The sequence below is a fragment of the Carcharodon carcharias genome, chromosome 15 (assembly GCF_017639515.1).
Source record: "Carcharodon carcharias isolate sCarCar2 chromosome 15, sCarCar2.pri, whole genome shotgun sequence".
Lineage (NCBI taxonomy): Eukaryota > Metazoa > Chordata > Chondrichthyes > Lamniformes > Lamnidae > Carcharodon > Carcharodon carcharias.
In genome coordinates this window covers 115,107,443-115,120,533 of record NC_054481.1, presented here as the reverse complement: position 1 = coordinate 115,120,533, position 13,091 = coordinate 115,107,443, and the positions used below count along the sequence as shown (strand labels likewise).

At 41.3% G+C, this 13,091-nt stretch overlaps 1 protein-coding gene and 1 long non-coding RNA gene across 2 annotated transcripts in view; one reads left to right on the top strand and one right to left on the bottom strand.

The window, feature by feature from the left end:
- LOC121288165 overlaps window positions 1-8,254 on the top strand; it is a 43,685-nt gene extending 35,431 nt beyond the window's left edge. Inside the window, exon 3 of the long non-coding RNA XR_005945319.1 lies at window positions 7,968-8,254. This is a non-coding gene — a long non-coding RNA (uncharacterized LOC121288165). The remainder of the gene's footprint in view (window positions 1-7,967) is intronic.
- Window positions 1-13,091, bottom strand: part of camta1a (calmodulin binding transcription activator 1a) — a 1,037,373-nt gene that overhangs the window by 319,883 nt on the left and 704,399 nt on the right. The gene's annotated exons all lie outside the window — the stretch shown is intronic.

Sequence of the window (13,091 nt, the reverse complement as noted above, 5' to 3'; positions counted from 1 at the left end):
AGCTAACAATGACTTGGAAAGGCAATGAGAATATAGTTTGTTTACAGTTCCTGGGACAGTCTGAAAGAAGAGAAAAACAATTTGCATTTATATAGTGCCTTTCATGAACACTGGACTTTACAGCCAAAAGTGATTTTGAAGCGTTATCACTGTTGTAATATAAAAAATGTGGCAGCCAATTTGCACGCAGCAAGGTAACAACAGCAGCAGCTAATCTATTTACTGATGTTGGCTGGGGGATTATATATGGAGTGATATTAGTGGTTACATTTAAAATTGACCTTATATGAATGTCAGAGTAAAGGACATTACAATTGTTTTATCATTTGATAGAATATATATGGGAGATATAACTGACATAACATTGTACACAATGAAGTAATATTCTCTTCGTGATGGTTCAATTGCACTCTAGTTTTCATCAAAGATGGACACCAATATATGACATTTAAAAATGAACTTCAGTGCAATTAAGATAACTCATCAGAAGGCAGTTGAAACAAACAATCTGATATTGAAAACAAAAACAGAATTACCTGGAAAAACTCAGTAGGTCTAGCAGCATCGGCGGTTTCGAGTCCTCATGACCCTTCAACAGAACTAAGTGAATATAAGGAGAGGGGTGAAATATAAGCTGGTTTAAGGTGGGGGGGGATGTTGTAGGGACAAGCAAGCAGTGATAGGAGCAGATAATCAAAAGATGTCACAGACAAAGGAACAAAGAGGTGTTGAAGGTGGTGATATTATCTAAACGAATGTGCTAATCAAGAATGGATGGCAGGGTATTCAAGGTACAGCTCTAGTGGGGGTGGGGTGGAAAGACTAGCAGGGCATACAAGATTTAAAAATAATGGAAATAGGTGGGAAAAGAAAAATCTATATAAATTATTGGAAAAAACAAAAAGGGGGAAGAAACGGAAAAGGGGTGGGGATGGAGGAGGGAGTTCAAGATCTAAAGTTGTTGAATTCAATATTCAGTCCAGAGGGCTGTAAGGTGCCTAGTCGGAAAATGAGGTGCTGTTTCTCCAGTTTGCCTCTTTGTTCCTTTGTCTGTGACATCTTTTGATTATCTGCTCCTATTACTGCTTGCTTGTCCCTACAACCACACCACGCCACCCCCCCACTTCTCTTCCCCAACCCACCCACCCACCCCCCACCTTAAACCAGCTTATATTTCACCTCTCTCCTAATATTCACTCAGTTCTGTTGAAGGGTCATGAGGACTCAAAACGTCAACTATTTTCTTCTCCGCCAATGCTGCCAGACCTGCTGAGTTTTTCCAGGTAATTCTGTTTTTATTCTGGATTTCCAGCATCCGCAGTTTTTTGCTTTTATCTCTGTGTTTTAATCTGATATTGGAAAACAACGTAATCAGAGTACAGCCAATAATCCTGCAAGAAGATATCAATGTGTCACAAAGGACTGGCAAGATACAAGACTAGCAAAACCATTGTAACAGTCACTACAGCTGGCATCCCATCCCTGCAATGACCATTATCAGGATCAGCTAGAAGTGAAAGTGAATTCTTGATTGTTCCTGTTTAATTTCCCTTTCAAAGTAGTGTGTCTGTTCATCCTTTTGATAGCATTTCCATTCAGATGATTATATGGGATATGATTAAAGTTTAGTTAATTTCATATTGTTTGGATGGTGTCCTGAACGTTTTTGTGATGAATGTTATATGTACATGCTGACTTTGAATTTTGAGGTTAAGGGATAAAAATTGTCTAGGACATGGGGAGAACTCCTCTGCTCTTATTCAAAACAGCAATAGGACCTCTATGTCTCCTGAGAAAGCAGAGAAGCCTGAGAAAGTGGACTCAGTTTAACATCTCATCCAAAGGCCACTTGCTTTCCGACTGTACAGTATTCCTTCTGCACTGGAGTGTCAGCCTAGATTTTTGCGCTTAAGTCTCTGGGGTGGGACTATAAACGCACTACCTTCTGACTCAGAGACGGGAGCACCATTCACTGAGTTACAGCTGGCATCAGTTTGCTTAATGTTGATCAAGCACCATTTGAATTTGCTCGAATACATTACAATGAAGTGCTTTGGATGTTTTACTAGTTTAAAGGAGCTATATAAATGCAAGTTGTTGTGTAGCTGGTTGTCTGGTTTATGTGTACCAGGCAGTAAAAGTTTGAATGTTCCAGTATTTCTGTCAGTAGTGCCGTGTGGGTTTTGCCAATAATTCCTCCCATTTATAAATCAAGCTGTCTGAAGGGGAGAAGTTTCCAATATATGGAGCTTTAGAAATACCCTATGACTGAGGGACTGGGGGTCCTCTGTTCGCCACCAATCAGATTGTGGTGCCTCCCTTGCCTGCTCTCCAGCACAGAGGGATCTCCTACCCATTGGGTTTAACACCCGCCAGCCAGTCTGGTGCTCCAACATCTGCGATGAATTATTTTCAGCCGTGCATTCTGGCATTTGCAAAATACCAGATAAGCAGAGAAAAGGTCAAAGAAATTGTTATCAATGGCTGTCAGGCTTGTTATCAGACATTCAGGATTCCCTGTTATCAGTCATCCAGCAACCCTGTAACAATCAGTTCAAAATAACCAGCATGAATTTTCTCATTCCTGTTTCTCCTTGAGTGACTCAATCATCATTGTAAATAATAAGTTACATGGAGGATTTGTCCAAGGGACCTTCTGGGAAAACATGTTTGCATTCACCACATTGACTCTCATTAAGTTCATCCAAGAGCAGATTGTTGTTCCTCTGTTTCTCCTTAGAGCAGAGAAGGTTAAGGATAGATTTCATAGAGGTGTTCAAAATTATGAAAGATGTTGATAGATTATGTAAGGAGAAACTGTTTTCACTGATAGGAGAGTTGGTAACCAGAAGATGCATATTTAAGGTAATTGGCAAAAGAAGCAGAAAGGAAAATTATGAGTTACTTTTCATCATCCTGCTCTGAAAACAACCAGTTATTAGGCTGAATCATGGATTATTGGATGTATAGGAGGGAAAAAAATGGATGGGACTTGAGAGCTGCCAGAAACTTTTCATCAGCAAGCTGTTGTGATCAGGAATGCATTGCCTGTATGGGTGGTGGAAGCAGATTCAATAATAACTTTCAAAAACAAATTGGATATATACTTGAAAAGGAAACATTTGCAGGGCTCTGGGGAAAGCTCTTTTAAAGAGCCAGCACAGGCACAATGGGCTGAATGGTCTTCTTCTATGCAATAAGATTTTATGATTCTATTGGGGAAGCCTCTGCCTTCTCTCTCACATTCCTGAACAGGATATAAAATGAGGTCTGTCCGCAAGAATGACCCAAACCTCCCTGTCGCTTGCCATTTTAACACTCCACCCTGCTCTCTTGCCCACATGTCTGTCCTTGGCTTGCTGCATTGTTCCAGTGAAGCCCAGTGCAAACTGGAGGAACAGCATCTCATCTTCTGACTAGGCACTTTACAGCCTTCCGGACTGAATATTGAATTCAACAACTTTAGATCTTGAACTCCCTCCTCCATCCCCACCCCCTTTCTGTTTCTTCCCCCTTCCTTTTGTTTTTTCCAATAATTTATATAGATTTTTCTTTTCCCACCTATTTCCATTATTTTTAAATCTTTTATGCCCCCCCACCCCCACTAGAACTGCACCTTGAGTGCCCTACCATCCATTCTTAATTAGTACATTTGTTTAGATAATATCACCAACTTCAACACCTCTGTGTTCTTTTTTGCTTTTGTCTGTGACATCTTTTGATTATCTGCTCCTATCACTGCTTGCTTGTCCCTACAACCCCCCCCTCCACTTCTCTCCCCCCACCCAACGCACCCACCCCCCCACCACCCCCCAACCCCCCCATCTTAAACCAGCTTATATTTCACCCCTCTCCTTGGATTCACTCAGTTCTATTGAAGGGTCATGAGGACTCGAAATGTCAACTCTTTTCTTCTCCACCGATGCTGCCAGACCTGCTGAGTTTTTCCAGGTAATTCTGTTTTTGTTTTGGATTTCCAGCATTCGCAGTTTTTTGTTTTTATTACAAAATGAGGTGGTCATTCTCTCATCTCTAACCCCAACAAGTCTCTCCCCATCGCAACTTCCTATACCTTTATTTATTTTACCAATTCTACAACATTCAGTGCACCTCAGAGTTTTCCTTTCAGCCTGTTCTCTGCACTCTTCTCCTCCCTTCATTCTCACTGTGTTCAAATATTCACACTGTTCCTTACTTGAGCTCAGCCTTTCCTAGAACGTCTGGAGTTTAGACTGTGAAATTCCTCATCTCCTTCAGCTTTTCCTTGCTCCTATACTTCTTAAAGCCCAAGTCTGGCGTCACTTATCTCATCCTCTTCTACAATCTTCAGCCTTAATGGTATCTTGCACTGTGAACCCTGACCCTACTCCTAGCTTTCTCAAAAAAGCAACTATCAGCGCCGAGTCTTTTGTTGGCTCTTATAGCACAGGGTTCCTGAGAGACTTTGGCCGTGATTTCAGATTCAGTAGCCCAGCCAAAAGTCCACTGGCTTTTGGCAGGACTGGACGATCCCAGTGGTGGGCAGGGCCAGAAAAATCCCACCTTTTATTTCTGTATAATTTGTTTTAATAAGTAAGTTTATTGGTATAACGTTTATTGACAGACACAATGGCCTTTTTCACTGTGGTCTGTACTGGTATTAAGCCAAGGGTGATTAGTGAGCCCAGAGCTGGGAGCGAAAGGGATCTTCTCCCTCGGTGACACAGCATATCTGAAGTACGCTACATCTTTCAGCATCCATGCAGGGAAATCATTCCAAACTGTTTAAAAGAACACTGCACACTTTCATAGTCTACGCCTTTATTCTGAATTTGAATTAAGGCAAGTATTATAAAAAGTGTTGTTGTGTCATAAGAGCTTTTAGCATCTGATAAAGTAAGATTATTGAGTCAACATGGTTGGCATGCCAAACCTGGCTGACTGAAGAAGTATTGTCCCCAAGAGAGGTTAGCCTACCCTTTTTAATTTGTGAGTTCTGTTAGGGATCCATCTATACTTAAAATGAGACCTGCGGTTTGCAATCTCTGAGATTTGTGAACTTGTAACTGTAAACCTGCATTGAATATGGGAGCATTGTGATCCAGCGCAGTTAACAAGTGCCTGACTTTCTGGGAGTCCTGTACCTGGGGATCATGAGGTGGGTAAGTATTGAACACTCAGGTGGTATCATGGTTAGCATCTGACCACAGGGCAAGATAAAGAAAGAGAAGATGGGATATTTTAGTGGAAATCCTCCCTGGATCTTTCAGCCCTTGTTATTGAAAAGAATGTGTGAACCACTTCACAGAGCTGAAATATTCCCATTACCATGACACGCATCAGAAATTACCTTTAGTTCTTTTTTTTGCTGAAGTAAATTTCAAAACTGAGATCAAAAATAGACGGTGATTTATTTTCTCGAGAGGAATGATAAAAGACAAGAGGGTTAACCCAGATTCCAGGCTCCTTTGAGAAAGCTTTGTAGTACAGTAAGGTTTGATGTTTTTACCCTTCAAACCTCCTTGTCTACTCAGGCTGATCGCATACAATTACACTGAAATTGGACATCCAATCCCTCAGTGATTCTTGGAGTTTCCTTGTGGTGTTTATGTGGCACAGGAGTATCCTGCATCCATAATTTTATAATGATTCAACCACTTAATCTTCATACTGACTGCCAGAGATGGAAATGGGGACAGGGGCAACTCCTCTTTAATGTTCATTAAAACATAAATTTAAAAAATTCTTATAATTTTCTTCTAAATGTGCTGGCTAATGCTGAGGTACAGTTGGTCAAGCACTCTGACCCTCTAGCACCTTATCTAAATACTGACTAATTTTCTTTCCACCTCCTGTTCTACACCCACACATACACACTTCTTCATCAATGATCACAGCAACGATCACTGGATAGTGATAAGGCATCCTGACCAATTGTCCTCCTTTCTCTAACCCAGAGAAAGGGGACAGTGAGAATTAGTAAATGTATCCTTTTAAAGCGAGGATAGAGGTTGAGGGATTATTGGTCCAGAGTCCAAGATGCAATTCAATCCCCACTTTTGACAACATATGTTCTGTCCTTAGTTTTACATTTCCAGTATAAATTTCTATGTCCACGTTTATATGTAATGAGAACTGCCTAGAAAACTTATCGCATTGCAATTCCATCCTCCAGCCAGTGGTGGCAATGTAGCATCTCCACTAACAGACAATTTAATGTGTATCAATTTTATGCAGGTAGCTTCCACCATAAATGTGAATACTGAAATTTATAATGAATAACATTTACAAGAAGTGCATTGAGAGGTAATATTTTAATCGATACAGACAGGCATAGTCTCAGACATCTCTCCTTTAGCACCATATAATCTGTTGAGAAACTTGTATTTACATTGTGTTTTTAATATAGTAAAATGTCCCAGGGAACTTAATGACCTCCTCTTCTGAGGAGAGGGATAAGGGTAACGGGCTCTGGGGTAATGGTTGGGTTTGGGCCCTGTGAAGATCATGCTGTTTGGATCAGGCTGTTTGGATCGGTGCACAGTTGCCTCAAGTCTATTATTGAACTGAACATGGCCAAAAAGTGCATTATATCTTTACCACTGTGCCACCATCTCTCCCCAAAATAATGTCACTGGACTGCTAATCCAGAGGCTCAAATAATGCTCTGGGGATGTGGGTTCAAATCGCACCACGGCAGCTGGTGCAATTTAAATTCAATTAATAAATCTGGAATTATAAAGCTAGTCTCAGTAATAATGATCATGACAACTATCATCGATTGTTGTAAAAACCCATCTGGTTCACTAATGTGAAGGAAATCTACCATCAGTACCTAGTCTGGCCTACATGTGACTCCAGACCCACAGCAATGTGGTTAACTCTTAACATCCCTTTCAAATGGCCTAGCAACCCACTCAGTTCGAAGGCAGTTAGGGATGGACAACAAATGCTGACCTTACCAGTGATGCTCACATCCCATGAAAAAATAAAGGACATCCTCAAAGACTCCAAAAACAAATAACTTATCTCCCGCTTGGATCTTGATATTTTTCTTACGAGGACTAGCTTTTGTCTGGAGATTGACTCCATTATTTTCTTTCCAGCTCCTCAGTCCATGTTTTATGGTGTTCTCACTACTCCTCCCCCAACTTCTCTTTTCAGATACTTCTTCCCACAACAATACATATCACATCTTAGGCAGACAAAAGAGGCAGAAAGGCAACTTGTTCCTTCTGGCCTGTCGTGCTAACATGGAGCTGGTCATCAAGGGATGCCTGATAGAGGTCTGCACTCACTAACATGCTCCCTCCTTGAGCACTTTCTCTCTACAAAATGGCTGAAATTGGGAACACACTGCTAGTCAATTATAGCCAGTGAGAGCCACAATTCTGTCGCTCTTAACCATACTTCAAGTTGCCTGTTCCACCATACATCTAAACTACTTTAACTGCAATGCCATCTTTTTTTTTCTTGTTGTTAATTTTCACCCTTACACTTCTGAAAATTTGACTCTTTGCTGGGCATCTTTTTCATGTGTGAACCAGACAATGAGGATCAGGGGACTATTTGACCTGGGGTGGAGAGGGGTGACAGGGGGGCATGGGGAGATGAGAGATCACCACTGAGTCCGATCCTGTTCTCACCCAATGTCCTCATGTCTAGCCAAGTTTGGTTTCAAGTTTCATTCCTCTTTAGGAATTCTTTGCTTCTGGTTTGCTCACAACTGGTGCTGCCCTGCTCTAAAAAAACACAATTTCATAACCAGATGGACTTGCGGAGCATCTCAATAGTATATCTGGTGCAAATAAGTCATGTCTTTGTTAGTTTTATGTCTAGATTTCTCTTCACTGTCACTCACTGTCCTGATGTGTTGCCTGAACTGGGATCCTTCTTCAACAAATACCACCGTTCTGTAGATCATGAGGGATGGCACCAAGGGTCTTGTCCTCCCCTCAGTCTCTGATTTCTCATTTATCTCTTTGCAGTTGGCTATCTTGACACCACATCACCCAAACCCTGATCCATTGATTGTACAATCAGAAATGAGGAACTCTTACATCTCAGAAGGAGGCCCTTCAGCCCATTGTGCCTGTGCCAGCTTTGAAAGAGCTATCCAAATAATCTCAGCCAGTCTGCTCTGCTCTTTCCCCCAAAGACCTGCATTTTTTTCTTTTTGAGTGTATATCCAGTTTCCTTTTCAAAGTTACTATTGAATATACTTTCACCACCTTATCACCAAGTGCATGCCAGACCATAAAAACTCACTGTTTAAAAAAAATCCTATCTTCCTGCCTGGTTTTTTTGTCAATTATACTCAATCTGTGTCTTCTCTTCCTGTTTGTTGCTGGAATGCAGTGTGAAAGAATCCAAGTTCCACTTTAAACAAGTTTGCATCTTGGTGCCATTAACAAATATTTAGACACTAACAAAAGCTATTCCATCATCCCCAATACACTAAATTATATCTGGTTGCAAATGAATGGTTTTATGATGGCACTTGCAATGAAAAGAAGTCAAAAAACTTTTTAACAAACATTGAGAGAAGGATAATATTGTCAAGGGAGTCAAAACTCATCTCAAAGACTTAAGGTTGAAATAAAACTGATGCACCAACAACTAATGTTTCAGTGATAATTCCTGTCATTACACTCAGCCTTGAGTGATACTGCTCAATAATAACAAAAACAGAATTACCTGGAAAAACTCAGTAGGTCTGGCGGCATCGGCAGAGAAGAAGAGTTGACGTTTCGAGTCCTCGTGAACCTTCAACAGAACTGAGTGAATATTAGGAGAGGGGTGAAATATAAGCTGGTTTAAGGTGGGGGGGGGATAGTGGCATGGTTGTAGGGACAAGCAAGCAGTGATAGGAGCAGATAATCAAAAGATGTCACAGACAAAGGAACAAAGAGGTGTTGAAGGTGGCGATATTATCTAAACGAATGTGCTAATCAAGAATGGATGACAGGGCATTCAAGGTATAGCTCCAGTGGGGGTGGGGTGGAAAGACTAGCTGGGCATACAGGATTTAAAAATAATGGAAATAGGTGGGAAAAGAAAAATCTATATAAATTATTGGAAAAAACAAAAGGAAGGGGGAAGAAACAGAAAGGGGGTGGGGATGGAGGAGGGAGTTCAAGATCTAAAGTTGTTGAATTCAATATTCAGTCTGGAAGGCTGTAAAGTGCCTAGTCGGAAGCTGAGGTGCTGTTCCTCCAGTTTGCACTGGGCTTCACTGGAACAATGCAGCAAGCCAAGGACAGACATGTGGGCAAGAGAGCAGGATGGAGTGTTAAAATGGCAAGCGACAGGGAGGTTTGGGTCTTTCTTGCGGACAGATCACAGGTGTTCTGCAAAGCGGTCACCCAGTTTACGTTTGGTCTCTCCAATGATTGCAGCTCTCAATGTTCTAAAGCGTAACCCTTTGTTAGTAGCAAATGGGACTGTTTCCTTACTTATTTTCTTGAAGATTATTTCAGCGACGCCTTGCAAGCTTTGTGCACTTAGCTCAGCCACTGCCAGTTCCTTCTCTATGTTCAAGAAAGGAAAGACTGAGCTAGCATTTAAATGGTCCCTGTCACGTTCTCAGGGTACACTAAGTTACTTCGCTACCAATGAATTTCTTTTAAGTACAGTCACTGTTGTTATGTAAGGCAAATGTTAAGAGTCAATTTGCGCACAGCAGGGTCCTACAAACAGCAATTTTTTTTTATTTCTTCATGAAATGTGGGCAACGCTGTCTAGGCCAGCATTTATTGCCCATCCTCAAGTGCCCTTGTTCAGAAGGCACTTAAAAGTCAACCACATTGCTGAGTCTGGAGTCACATGTAGGCCAGGCCAGGCCAGGTAAGGATGGCAGATTTCCTTTCCTGAAGGACATTAGTGAACTCAATGGCTTTTTACGACAATCGGCTATGGTTTCGTGGTTATTATCAGACTTTTTTTTCATTCCAGATCTTCATTGAATTCAAATTTCACCATCTGCCATTTTTTTTCCAGACTCCCTGGAATACCAGTCCAGTGACAATGCCACTATGCCACTGTATGGCCAGTCAATCTGATTCTAGTAGGCTTGGTTTGAGGGAAGAATATTGGCCAGGACACTGGGTGAACTTACCTGTTCTTCTGGCCCACCTGAATCGGCAGATGGGACCTCAGTTTAAAGTCATATCTGAAAGACGGTAGAATCCAGGTTTGTTTAGTGTCCTGTTTACCCATGGCTATCTTATGCATTCCTCATTACAAGTTTGCTGTGCTTGTTTTCACAAGCTGTATGGGGAAAAGATTATAGAAGGAACCAGCTGAAAAGTTACTGTTGGCTGTGCATTTGACAGGTTCATATGATACTCCTCTGACTGCTACTTTAATGTAAGTGTTAACCTATTTGTTTAATATTAGTTAGCACCTTTGCCAAAACAGAAGTGTGAGGGAGGTTATATTGATGCACTAATTGTTTGCCTAATAAAATCAACAACAGTAATTTCCACTCTACCCTTCTGAAAGCAGCAACACAATGAGTGAGATTATAACTCACTCAAAACCCAACCACCAGCACAGTGTTAAGATCAGGCCTAAAATATTTTCCAATGAGGAAATGTGGAATTGAACCACACAAGCTAGGGATGTCCTGAAGCAATGCTATGTGGGGATATGGTGGTATTGGGGTTACTTACTGCACTAATACCCCAGAGAACCTGAATTCAATTACCACCTTGGCAATTTGAAGTCAGTTTAAAAAGTCTGCAAATAAAAAGCTGGTATCAGTAAAAGTGACCACAAAGCTGACAGAATGTCGTAAAAACTTGACTGGTTCACTAATGTCCTTTAAAGAAGGTCTGGGCTTATATCAGACTCCAGTCCCACAGCAACATGGTCAACTCTGGAGTGCCCTCTGAAATGGCCTAGCAAGCCATTCAGTTACATCAAAACCAATACAATGATTGTGTGTTCAAGAAGGCAGCCCACCACCACCTTCTCTGGGCAACTAAGGATATGCAATAAATGCTGGCCTTGCCAATGTCACAGATATGTAATTATGAGATCACAGATTTTAAGAATGACTATTTTAAAGCACATTTCTGTTTTCAAACCTTTTTCATTGAGTTTAAAAGCCTTTTTCAAAATGCAAGTTTAGACAGACAACATGACAACTTCCGGTACTTATTCAAGCCTTGCAAGACTCAAAACTCTAGAGCTGGCTACAAAGAGTCATTAAAAATGCAAAGCCCCTACCAGGGAGGTCCACTGATTTCTAAAAGGCGTGAAAATTCCTTTTACTTCCGAGAGGACAGGAGACAGGAAGAGACTTCAAAGGACCACAACATAATTAACTTCTTTGCCTGATGAAACGTGACTCCTTGAAAAGCAACATGGTAGCCATTTTTGTGTCATTTGTACTGTATAAAGTAAGAAGCCATCTTGGGAGGCAGTGTGCAGAACCCCAAGAAGAAATGTAAGAAACAACTTCAGAGAGGATTCTTGGCCAAGGGAGGACAAAGAAGACAGTAATAAGAAATCAACTGCTGTTCTGTTGAAGGAGTCCAGGCAATCTGCAAGTGCCGTAGCTGCAGAATTAAAGAAGAATAGGAAATCTTCTTTCTCTCCAAAAACCTGCTGACATGCTGAGTCCACTTTAAAAAGGCAAACACCAATGGGTCAACTGCAGAAGCCATCGCAGCTGCTGAACCGAACCTCAAGTTTCAACCCCTTCACTTCAGAAAGAAGGAACTCAAGCAATGGGACCTGCAGCAATATCTCAAATAAACCAATTTGAAATTTCATCTTTAAATATCTTTTTATCAGTATCTGTTTTTAATCTTTGCATCTGTATTTTAGTTAATAACTTCATCACTTTTACTTAAATAACTTTCAGCAGCAGTTTTATGATCAAGTAACATTTATCTTGTTTAGGACTAAAGCTTGTCTGCTCGGTTATTTTTAAATTGAATCATTCATAAATTAAAAGGGGACTACATTCCCACACAAATTCTTAGCTCACGGACCACTTTAAGGAAACATCTTTTATGTGGTTGTGACACCAACGACACTCACATCCTGAGGGTGATTTTTTTTTTAAAGTTAGCTGATGTCAGCTGGGGCTGGTGTGAGGGTACTTCACCTGGCATCAGTTTCCCTGGCAGTACAGGAAGGAAATCAGTGAGGATTATCCCAATACTCACCACTTTTTCCCTGTGCGGTATGAACAGAAGAAATAGGAGCAGAAGTAGGCCATTCGGCCCCTCAAGCCTGCCCCACCATTCATGGCTGATCTGCCCCAGGCCTCAACTCCTCTTTCGTGCCAGCTCCTCGTAACCTTCAACTCCCCAATACTTCAAAAATCTATCTACCTTCTCTTTAAATACTTGCAGTGATCTAGCCTCTACAACTTTCTGGGTAAAGAATTCCAGACATTCACTACCCCCTGAGGGAAGAAATTCTTTTGCATCTCAGTTTTAAACAAGCTTCCCCTTATTTTGTAGCTATGTCCCCTAGTTTGAGATTCCCCCACTAGTGGAAACATCTTCTCAGCATCTACCCTGTCAAGCCCCCTCAGAATCTTGTACATTTCAATAAGATCACCCCTCGTTCTTCTAAACTCCAATGAATAAAGGCCTAACCTGTTTAGCCGTATAAGAACAAGGGCCGGGATGGAGAGAGACAGAGAAGAGAGGCCACACATATTTATAGTTCTGGCACGATTCAACCAGGCAGGGAGGCTTGTGTTTTAAATTAAATCTCACAGCTCAATTTGAGAATTAACTGGACTTTAGGAATCATGATGCTATCAGGCAAAGGATTTTCAAACCTTTCCTTGTAGCAAGGGAGCAGAGAAAATCAAAAATTGCAGAGGGCGTTGGGGTTTTTTTTGTATTAATTTTCTGCACAGCACAAGAGTCAATGGGCCAAAAGGATTATATTTGATAAAATGTCATCAGCATCTGCGCTAATGTAGCTTATCTCAGCCAAGGCAGCAATTAGTGATAGAACTGGCCTCAGTGCCCAGGGGCTGGGGAGAGGCATCTGATCCCAATTGCCACCAGCGACTTTGTGTCAAAGATGTGCCTGCAGGTTTTGACCTAGGACTGGGTTGAGTAGGTTGTGATGCTCTCTAT